The sequence below is a fragment of the Sturnus vulgaris genome, chromosome 20 (genome assembly GCF_052056855.1).
Source record: "Sturnus vulgaris isolate bStuVul1 chromosome 20, bStuVul1.hap1, whole genome shotgun sequence".
In the NCBI taxonomy this organism is placed as follows: Eukaryota; Metazoa; Chordata; class Aves; order Passeriformes; family Sturnidae; genus Sturnus; species Sturnus vulgaris.
Genome location: NC_142262.1, coordinates 9,551,657 through 9,563,161, shown reverse-complemented (window position 1 = coordinate 9,563,161; position 11,505 = coordinate 9,551,657). Strand labels below are relative to the sequence as shown.

General features: G+C 42.5%; 1 long non-coding RNA gene across 1 annotated transcript in view; it reads right to left on the bottom strand.

The window, feature by feature from the left end:
* The window catches only part of LOC148221594 (uncharacterized), a 77,829-nt gene that overhangs the window by 27,726 nt on the left and 38,598 nt on the right, over positions 1–11,505 (bottom strand). Inside the window, exons 5-7 of the long non-coding RNA XR_015807808.1 lie at positions 9,966–10,049; positions 7,096–7,171; positions 5,300–5,365 (exon numbers count right to left, since the gene is read on the bottom strand). This is a non-coding gene — a long non-coding RNA (uncharacterized LOC148221594). The remainder of the gene's footprint in view (positions 1–5,299; positions 5,366–7,095; positions 7,172–9,965; positions 10,050–11,505) is intronic.

The following is an 11,505-nucleotide window of genomic DNA, read 5'->3' as shown; positions in this document are numbered from 1 at the left end:
GACAGACAGGTTTAGGCAGCTGGGTAAGGGACAGCTTGGGGGTTTAGTTGGTCATGAAGAAGGAAACTTGCAGAGAGAAGGAGTCAGAGCTGTGTGGAGCTGCCTGTGAGAAAAGGAGTCAGAGTTGTCTGAGAGAAGCCAGTGGACAGAAGGCATGAGAAGTTTTTAATAAAAGACTGGTGCTGGTGCCAGTTGCGTCCATCTTGATATAATTACTACAACTCTCTGGCAGTGGGAAGCCATTCTCCCTTATCTGTCCCTCCATGCTTTGTCCCAGTCCCTCTCCAGCTCTCCTGGAGCCCCTTTAGGCCCTGCAATGGGCTCTGGGGTCTCTCTGGAGCCTTTTCCTCTCCAGGTGAGCACCCCCAGCTCTCCCAGCCTGGCTCCAGGCCTGGCACATCTCCATGGCCTCCTCTGGACTTTCTCCAGCAGCTCCAGGTCTCTCCTGTGCTGGGCCCAGGGCTGGGCAGCTCTGCAGGTGGGTTCTCACCTGAGCATAGGAGCAGAATCTCCCCCCTTGACCAGCTGCCCATGCTAGGGGCTCAGCCCAGCACACAGGGGGTTTCTGGGTTCCACTACACACAGCCAGGGAATGTTTGGCTTGTCAATCAATACTGCCGAGTCCTTCTCCTCGGGGCTGCTGTTGATTCATTCCTCACCCAACCTGTAGATGTGCCTGGGAAGGCAGTTTATGCATACATATAGATATATGTATATATGCGAACACACATGCATATATATGCATACGTACACTCATTCATATAATTTTCAGAGCTATTTTTCTGAGCAGAGATCCAGTTATGTGAAAATCTGTGTGTGCTGGTTTCACCTGGGGAGGACAGACTCAGAGAGAGGTTTTCTCTGTGAGAACTTCCTCTGTGAGTTGATGGGACCAGATGAAGGCTGGTTTGGTTATTGACAGCCTGAGGAACCAATTGGAGAAAGTTAGTTCGCTCTGTGAACACACATTTTGAAGGAGGTAACCCAGGAAAAAGCTTTTTTCTTTCCAGTGGCTGAGCAGGTAACACTGGCCTGGCCCGGGCTCCCTGCCACGTGGGGGGAGCTCGGGAGGCCGCTGGGCCCCGTTTGCAAACCAGAGAACCCGATGGCCGGGGGGAGGAAAGGCTCATTGATGAGACCTTAGCCCGGCTTCCTCCCCCACAGGCCCGTGGCTCTGGGGGGGCCCCGGCTCCTGCTGCTGGCTCGGAGCAGCTTCGGAAGGGCCGAGCCCCGCACGGCCTGGGGGAGGCAGCCGGGCCCTGTCAGGGCAGCAGGGGTGGCCGTGGGCAGTGCGGGCCTGCAGTTAAACCCCAGAAAAGCTGATTGACGTCTCAGTTGCCCCTCACCCAGCGCAGCCTGGGCCTGGCCCAGGGTCTGCAGCTTCTGTGTGAAACTTTAGTGCTCAGATAAGATTTGCAGACCTCCGGCTTTCCTTTGAATATGAGAGAGGAAAAAGGAGATACTCTAAAGTCAGTGAAGCATGAGCTAAGTTCCTTGAGATGGAAGGAGAAGGAGGAGATGCTGTGAAGATGGCTGAAAATCCCTTTGTATGTTGTAGGGATGAACTGATACTGCACTGAATATTCCTATAAACCGTGGAGAAAGACGTGGGGAGGTTGGAGTGTTCCATTTGATAGGCTATTGACCAAAAGCACCTGTGTTAAAGATCCTTTGCCCCGAGGAGAAAAGGGGATCTCTGTTTCTGCAGATGAAGCATGAACAGAGAGAAAAAGTGATGAAGAGAATTTTTTGGTTTGAACAGTTCATTCTTAAAAGTAAATACCCCATGAGTTTAACAAGGCCCGTAAGCACAGCTTTGGGAAAGCTGTGAAGATGGGAGGAGCTTCACGATTTGTAAGTTTTTTCTCAGGCAGATACAAATCACGAAAGTGAAACCAAGAGAGAATTGGATTTTTCCCTCCTTGTGGAAAAGTCCCTATGGCCTGACAAGAGGGAACTTCTCTCTCCAAAGTGAACTGAAAATGACTATTTAAGTTGGGAACTGACTGAAGTAGTTTTTTGTATGTTTGTTTTGTTGCTATGAAGTTTGGGATAGAGGAGGAGGTAGTGGTCTGAAAATCTTATTCTGAATTTGTTTCTTTCTTTCTTTGTGTAGTTAATAAATTTCTTTTTGTACCCTTTTAAGTTTTAAGCCTGCTGTGCTCTTTTGCTCCTGGTTCTGTCTCACAACAGAAAAATGAGTATATTTAAATTGGCAAATCAAAACTATAACACTGTGTTATTCTTTAATCACTGATACATAATCAAAACCAAAAGTAGTCACTCTTTTTAGCATTCAATTTCAAGGCTTTGATAAATACTTTACAACTTTACAGCTTTACAGGACAGCTTGCCCTGATTGGATTCCTAGCTGCGTGTCATGACCTCTCCAGATGTTTCCCAGAGTGACAAGGCAGGTACCTGAGAAAAGATGTCTGTGGGATTGATTGCCACCTGTGAAAATGATTGCTACTGAGTTCCTTTAGGAGAAAGGAAAAAGCTGACAAATCAGCATGCAGCTTTTGTTCTGTGTGACTGCACAGATAGTCCTGTTTTAATATATGCCTACTTGCTCAGACACCTTCTTATCTGCCAAGGAACTATTAAGGTTTTTGGGATCCCACTTCCTACTTTTTCTGATGGCTTTTTCCTGCCTTGAGTCAAGCAGATAATCTTTCTGGGAGTGTGTGGACCTCTAACCAGAGCACAGCTGTGCAATTCCCCCACAGGATGCACACACGTGTTCTGTGTAAATGTTTGGCTGAGAACACATTTGCAGTCTTGGCACTGGCTGGACCTGAGGGTGTGGAGCTGCAGCAGTCATGTCTCTCTCGGGTTAACTGATCCAGTTAGTTATAGTCCCCCAAAATCCTGAGCTTGCTGAATTGCTGTCACAAAATTATCCAGGAGTTCATTCAAAATAATTTAGTTGGGAAGACAGGGAAGGTGGCTAAAAAGAGTAGGTGCAGAGTCTTGCCTGTTAAATGTGGAATAAAAGGGCAGTATGGAGTTTTGTGTTATACTTCTCTAGTTTTCAAAGCAAGCAGATTTCACAAACTTCCCTCTTTCCCCTACCCATCCTGCCAGATATTTTCAGAGCGAGAAAAGCAGCAGCCCTTGCAGCAGCTGGCTTTGGCTTGGCTCCACAGAGATGCCTTGGAGAGCAGCTCTGGGCTGGATGGCTGTTCAGGCAGTGATGAGAGCAGAGCCCTGATACGAGCCCAGTGACCCAGCTCTGCACCTGGCTGCTGGCAGGGCTGCAGGTGAAAGGTGAGGCTCACGTGGGCAGTCAGAAGGCAACAGGGAGAAGCAACCTTGCTGTGACAGAAGTTCACTCCTCCACACTGCATTTGCTGTGCCTGCTTTGAGACAGCTGGAGCAAAGCACAGTGTTGATGTCCCAGATGCAGAACATATTTTGCAAAAAGCAGAGGAGTCCTTAGCAGAAGGCATGATTCTCCTGATGCCCTGGTAATCCCTACAACGTAGGCTGTTTCATAACTTGCTAGCAGGCTCTATGCAGAAGGACAGCAAGGGTATAGGGGACATTGCTGAGAAGGGCTGTGAAGTTCATCAAGGACAAAGAGGATCCCAGGAGGGCCCTAATGAAATATGTACAGAAATAAAGTTGCTGGCCTGAGCTTCCCCACAAGCTGCTCTTGGGATTTGCTTCAGATCAATCCACTTTGGATACCCAGGCACCATCCCCAGGGACACTTTTGCATCTGCAGCAGGATTATCAGCCTGTCCTTGTCCAGGATCACTTCTCAAAACTATCTTAAATAACATCACAGACACAGACTTAGCTTCTTTAAGAAAGGTGATATACCTTCTCACATGGCTTATAGATACTCATTAAGACAGTACCATCTGGTTCTCCCACCTATCCACAGAGCTTTGATTCTCCACTAGGTTTGTGGACTACTACTTCCCTTTGCAAATGCTGTTTTGCTCAATATGTTTATTTATCACTGTGTCTTCAAATTCTAATCATTATTAGCTTCTACTTTTTTTCTAGTATTGGCACTAGGTCAACTGGGCCACCATTCCCTGAAACACTTTTCAAAAATTAGCATTTTACTAGACAACTTCTAGATCTCCAAAAGCAAGGCAAGTTTAATAAGAGCTCACAAACTACAGCCAATAGTCCAGATGTTCCATCTCCATGCTTTTAGGGAAACCTTGATAAGTACCCTCTGGTCTTGGCCACTTGTAACTGGCTATTTGTGTTGTCTGTTTGGCAACTTGCAGGATGTACAATCCTCATTATTTAATTAGCTGAAAAATTCTGGCATGGAAGTCAAGCCATTTTTATCTCAACACAGTTTTTTTTTACTGCTAGTAGATAAAATCCCAAATATGCAGTATAATTTGCTTTTGTGTAAGGAGACAGGTACAGATATGAGTTCAGCTGTAAGTGGGAGAAAACAGTATGTATTATTACAATTGCTTCTGCCTCTACTTCTGTTTTTGCTACCAGATTCTTGGATTTTTTATTTTTTTTTAAGTGTTTTGTTGGCTTCACAATGGCAAGGTACAAATAATAGCCTGGTAATTAATTGTTTTCAGTTTGGTTGCCTCCAAAAGGGCATAAGGAAGAAGATCTGTCATTTAAGGTGAAATAGCCCTGCAGTCCACAGGGTAATAAATAGTTCTTGTCAGTAACTTTCACAGAATATGGATTGCTGCCAACTTTGCAACTGCTGAAACAACCTGAATATCTGATCATGCCACTGGTTTATGCTGGGGGAAGAAAAAAATATAAATTTAGGAGACATCCCTTTTTCCCTAAAATATGCAATATATATCATTGACTATTTTGCAGTGTTCAGTAGTTAGCTGAAAGATATCTTCAGTGCCAATGTTCCAGTATTATAACAGAAGCTTTTCTAGGCTGGGGGTAAGTGACAGCTGTGGAAAAAAAAAGCTTGCAAATATATTTTTAGAAAGGAATCCCTCAAAGATTGTCATTAATTCTATTTGGCCTTGGTGTAGTGTCAAACTCATGTTCAGTAATGCAGAAATCAGCATGAAATATTATACACTTCTGACAAATTTAGGCTATCTTTCTGTTCCCTTTACATAAACTAATCTTTGTACTTTCATTAGAAAAGAGTATCATTTAAAGACAGGCTCAAAAGATCAAAGTACGTATTTTCAAATCTCAATACATTTGTTTCTATTAAATGCAGGAACACTTGCTGAGGACAAAAGTTTGTTTGAAGGTAAACATCTCTCTATGTATATGCAGTTTTTCTGTCAACACTGATCATTTGAGCCCAAAAGTCATCATGTCTCACCTGAGAAGAGCTGTGGAGAAATTCTTGCTCTTTTTCCATGGAAAAGGAGACTGAACACCAAAAAGCCTTCAATAAAACAGGACAGCACCAAATTAAACTGTGGGGTTACCATGGCAATAAATCTCAGTGACTCATGTGACGGTTATGAACCTTGGGAATGGAGTCTCCTCCTTTTCTCCGAAACCAATTTAAATCACAGGTAACAGGCTTTATCCCATGAATGAGCACTAATAATCATAGAGTTTATCATAGAGCATCTTTGTGGTTTTCAGACACCTGCATGAACTGTGAAGGATAAAATCCAAACTTAGACAATTTGGATTACAAAAAAATGCAGATTAATAGTCTTAAAGACCAGACAACATTGCATCAGATATAATGCAAAGCTCCTACATGGAGGTTAAATCCACAAAAAATTCAGTTTTCAGAAGCTTTTTAGATTGATGGGGACAACAAAGATAATTGCCTCTCTTCCCCTTTCAGTCTACCTTGTGTGCTGTAAAAAGAGCAACACAATAACCTGTTAAGATGGAGTAATAAAAGGTCTGAAAGGTGATGGTATCAGGAGCAAATACATATGTGCCTAAAGGCCCAGGAAAAGGGGGCTGGGTATGAAATATGAGAATAGCTACACTAGGTTAGACCAAAATGTGCATCTGTCCCCAAAGTGTCAGATAGTTGCAGATACAGCAGCTTATCTGTCAGTGAGTGATTTGGGCACCTAGTATGGAAGCCTTGCTTCCCTGACCACTTGCACTGGGAAAATTATCTCTTCAAGAGCATCCACTGGAAAAGCTGCTGGGTAAGTGTCATAGGAGCAAAGCTATTTAGTGCCAGAACAGGTGTGGTGTGTACCCTGAGTGTTCCCAGAACTTCTACAGGATAGAGAAAACAAACACTCTGCCATCCACAAAAAGCAATGAATTCATGAGATTATCCAAATGAATTAATCTGTCATGTTGTGCTTGGCATGCTATCTAACCTTTGAGCTCCTGAGACAGGCTGACATTTATGTATCATATAGTTTGACAAAGCCAGAATTATGAGAACTCCTGAAGATGTTTGTGATTGACCAACATTACCAAATAGGAGATTTTATAGAATTCTAGGAATAACAATCTACAGAAACAATGCAGATGAATCTGCTGGTACAGCACATGTTTAGAGACTGACACAAGAAATGCGTGGTCCTTTCCTTGACAGAAAAACTGCTGTAAAAAACTCCATGCTTATGCTTTTGATCAATTCACATCTACATACAGATATAGATTTGCACTAAATATTATGAGTAACAAAACAATAATTAAGATAGAGAATACACCAATCACATCAATATCTTCTCTATATATGCATATCTGCTACCTCTAAACTTACCTGGCACCTACCTGGTGTGTTTACCTGAATTAACTTAAAATGTGCTTTCTACAAATCTTCTCTTGAAGATCTCCCTTGAAATCTTCCCTTGTTTTCCCACGAATACATGATGTTTTCTGAGTCTTTACATGCAACACGTTTGGTTAGTTGTTTTTTTCAACTTTAATAAACTTCAGTTTGTCTAGTTAGAAAATTTGTACTTAGCTACAAGAGAAGTCTTATATTTTATTTGCCCAAAGGAGACATTATTCCCTCATTATACAAGGTGAAGTAAGGCAGATACTGAGACCCTTGAGCTTTTTAGCTCCTCAGTGCCTTACTGGGATGCTCCCAAAAGAGGATGCTCAAGGACATTCCTACAGCCTTTCCCTGCTTTGGACTTGTTCTTATAAGATGAGGGTGATTACCAACTGGATGCTTACCAAGAAGGGACGCTCTCCCTTGGGATGTCCACTTATCCAGGAACTTGGGAACCATCTTAAAGGACAACTCTGTGCTCTAGAAACCAAAAAGAAGAAGCAAACACGGATCTGTCTTATCTAGAAAATGTTCCTCCTCAGATTTATCCTGAATTTGCCCATTGTTTCATAATATCCTGTGTAAGGAGGGTACTCCAGAGCACAACTTCCCACATCCTCTCAGAATTACCAGATTAGAGTTTCTGCAGGACCTGAAAGACTGTGACCCTGGGCAACAAGAGATGCTGAGAAATGCTGGAAAACCCTGCTTAGGCTCTACAAACCAGTCACATAGATTTGTCACAGGGACAATTTTCTGAATTGACAGATAATCAAAATGATTCTGAATATGTAGGGTCACCAGCAGATGGGTGTCCATTGTAAAGGATTAGTTCTTCGCTACAAACTGTTTTACTGTTTTTACCCAGGAGAAAATGTAAAATCACTTTAACTACAAAATAATTAGATGAGTCAAATATAAAAAAACATATAGTCTCTGACAAAGAGTAATAATGGTTCCAGTATAGTTATGCTTAAGGTAAAGATGCACATAATTAAAATGCAAATATAAGTGCATATAGCAAATAATGAAGAAAGCAGTCTGTAATACAGATGTGGGGGACCCAAACAATGTCTTAAGATTGTTAAAATGTAAAAAGTGCCTGCAGTTCTGCTGTTGCAACCAAATTCAAAAGCTAATTTCAATGTTTGATACACAGCAATTGGCAGGAGAAAAATACGATAATAATATTATCTCCACATCTGAGTGGTGTCATTATCATTTCAGAGAGCATCTCTGCTCACACTTCAGGTCAGACTGGAACAAACTGTCAGTGACTATGATTTAAAAGAAAAGTAATAAAAGCATTGAATGACATTCTAGAAAGGATTCAAAAAACAAGAGAAGAGGCCTAAATAAGATTCCCCTCAACACTGCAGGAATCCATTTCTATTGCACAATCCAATACAGATGCCTCTGCTTCCTAGAGTAACTAAATCATGGGCACCCTGAAGGTAATCCAAAACAAACAGCCAAAGAGAGCTGTGTAAATGCACCAAGGATGTTCCCCAGACAGAGCCAACGTGAGGCAATGACAACAATGCATCTGATAATCCATCTCTTCCCATACAGGAAACTGGGCCATTCCACAAAAAGGTGGTTAGATTTCACGGCCTCTAAAGTTTAATTAATTTTCTGGAAAAAGTTTCTTCTGCCTTAAAATAAAGCAAAATTAGGTAATAATGACAAATCTACTTTGCCACTGCATCTCCTGTACAAAATTATCTTGTGGTAAGAGTATTTTCCAAAGACGTGAGGGACCCTCAAGATTGTTACTTTTTACACTTTCAAATGCCTTCACCAAGCAGTGTGGTTGACCAGGTTTGGTTCACACCACCTCCTCCCTTACCATTTGTCAAGCAAGTTTGTGTCCCAGTATGTTCTCAATTATCTCCCCTTTCCTACTGTCCCTTGCAGTGTCAAAACCAGTCCTTAAACTGCTAATCTTAAAGGAGAAGACACTCCTTCCACCTTCCTTTACAGAGCAACTTACAGTCATTCTGGTTTGACATCCAGCCTGCTCCATGACAACCTCTGCAGGACAGTGGAGTGGCACAAAAGTCAGGCACCTTTCTGCAGGCTGAGACCTTGATCATGCCTTGCTAACCCACAGGTCAGGAATGCAAGTCTCTCTTGAGGTCCATTAGCTGGCAGTTGTCTCACTCTGTCCCAAGACTGAGGCTGGCTTCAGGCTCGCCAGCACCCCACACAACGGTATAAAAAAATTCACTTCAACAGATCTTCCTTCTTATCTAGCAGCATGTGTAGACAAACAGGGAGGACAGGAGGGCATCCATTCATATTGTATCCTTAAAGAAGTAATTGTGCACAATTAGAAAAACCCCATCCTGATGACTAAGGCAAACCCTTGCAGTGCAGAGCCAAGGGTTGCCTTACTTGGCTTTATCAGAGCTGTCTTTGGGTTCCTCCATCCTCCATCCTGGCACAGATCAATGTGAAAAGGACAGGTCAGTGCAGCTGACTCCATACAACCTTAAACCAATCCTGTCTCTAAGTAATTAGCAGAGAGATCAGAGCTACAACACGTTTACAACTAAAGAGTAAATTATTATTGACCAAAAATAGAGCACTCAAATGCTGTGTGGGCAGGAGGAAACGTATAAAGAGCTGCAGCTGGAGGCAACTTTGTGATTTGTTACCTCAGCATCTCACGGTAAGTGCCATCCTCTTGCTTCATGCTCTGGCCATGACATCTCCACAGCTCCCCAGAAAGGTGGAATATGAAGGGGCGTTTTCTTCTCATTCCCCACCTCTAACATTCCAGGTCATGATTTACATGCAAAGTCAAGGCTGTACCACCCAAACCACTCCAATGTGGTGCACAAAGAGGAGAGTCACAGCATGCCAGTCCTTGGAATGGCCTTCTACCAGTTTTGCTACCTCAAAGTCCTGTGAAAGGCACAGGAAGGCAGCACTTACTCTGAAGGCAGTTGAAATTGACTGGGATTATATATGTAAAGGAGCTAATTTTTGGGGACATTAGATTTGTTTCAACTAGCTCACAGTAATATGGGAGGGAACACAAGACTGTGGAATTTTGTTCTAGGTCAGGAGTTTGAAGGCACTGTGTGCAGTTCAGCTATCTAGAGAGACCACACAGGGTGTAGGAATGTTTGATATGACATATGCTCAGCGCAATGGATTGCTTTTGATGTAACTCTCTCTGTCCTTTCTTTAACCATTCCAAACAGGTTCTGAAAACAGATTTCCTCGTGGGCTCTCTGAAGGTAGGGGTTTAACAAATAACACATACCTTTGCTAATTGATCCTGAGCAATAAGTAAAGCTCATCCAGACAATGGAAAGGGCAGGTGGAAAGGGCAGTAGAACCAGGATCACTGGAAAGGATATATGATATTTTAATCAACATGAGCAATAGTCACAGTTCTTGGCAAGAATACTCTATGTATTGGGAAAGTAAAGTTAAGGATGCTCTAACTTAGTCAAGAGGGCATGATAGACAGAGACAGTAATGGTTTTTTTGAAGTGCAACCTTGAATTCTGGGATTTATAGATTATTAAAATGCATCCCCTGCCATCTGCACAGCTTCTGGAAGCCTGAGGTTGTGTTCGGAGAGGAGGCTCAAAGTAATATTCAAGTGTTAGGTTCCTCTGGGGTAAAGTCTAGAAATTATTTACTGGCTTTGGTTTATCACACAGGCACTGAAATCCAAACAAAGTTCAGAATGATCTTGTCTCCTGCCAGATAGGCAGATCTGTTCATGTCCAGAGTAACCTTTCCAGAGAACTTGTGTGCATCACTCCCTTCCAGGTTTTCTGGGGAAGTTTAGTGTCTTAGAGACTGGGAGCGTGCAGCAGAGCACAGAAGGAACCTTCCACACATGTGCCTTCTATCCTAAAACCAAAAAGTGCTCATTGAAATTGGAGCTGAAAGAGATGGAAGCACAGGTTATTCTCCTAGAGGATCTCAATTTTACAAAATTTCCTATCAAAGTCTTTCAGTAGTTTACCAGACTGTGCCCCTTGAGGAACTTTCTGATCTGCATTTCCTGATGGCAATTTCTGATGTTCGGCTTCACTTTTTCATGGACGCTGTGAAATGCCTTCTCTCTTTCTTTCCTATTGCTTCTCTTGAGCCTCTCAGACACAAGTTCCCATAGGCACAAACTCTGGGCTCTGTATATGCAGAATACTTTCGAAGTAAGCTAAAGGTTCTGGATTTGTGTTTTTTAAATTCCTGGCTGTTTAAAGCTCTTGTGTGAGGCAGTGCCTTAAAGTCCTGCAAGGGTGCAGATCCCATAGCAGAGACTTTTGCTGAGAGAGATCAGCACTTCAACAACATGTCCAGAAGCAGCATTACAAATGCCTTCTTTACTCCTTTCATCATTTTCTTGCACATAAAACCCTTCTATTTTGGCTGTTTCAGTACTCGGATGCCTTGGACGCACACATCTTAGTTTTTCAGTTCTCTCCCTTTCTCTTTACTCTTCACGGTGCATCCAGAGAGCACATGAAGGAGCAGGAATTTAGAAGTTGGTTTTTTTTTCTGGCCTGTATATTAGCCTGCCTGGGGAAGAACATTCTGTTTATGCTAGATCCTGCCTACCTTAATTCTCTTTGTTCTATTTCCAGATGCTCTTGAATTACCCATGACAGTTCTTTCAACCATAGCAAGTGGGAACATTTAGTTGTGATGAAGAATTTTTATTAGATATTTCAAAAAATGCAAAATGAAACTGAGCATAAACCAGTTTTCTGAAATTTTTCTACTAGACAAATCTTTAACAATGTCTAGTACATATGAATTGTCTTTTAATGATTCATAACTAATAT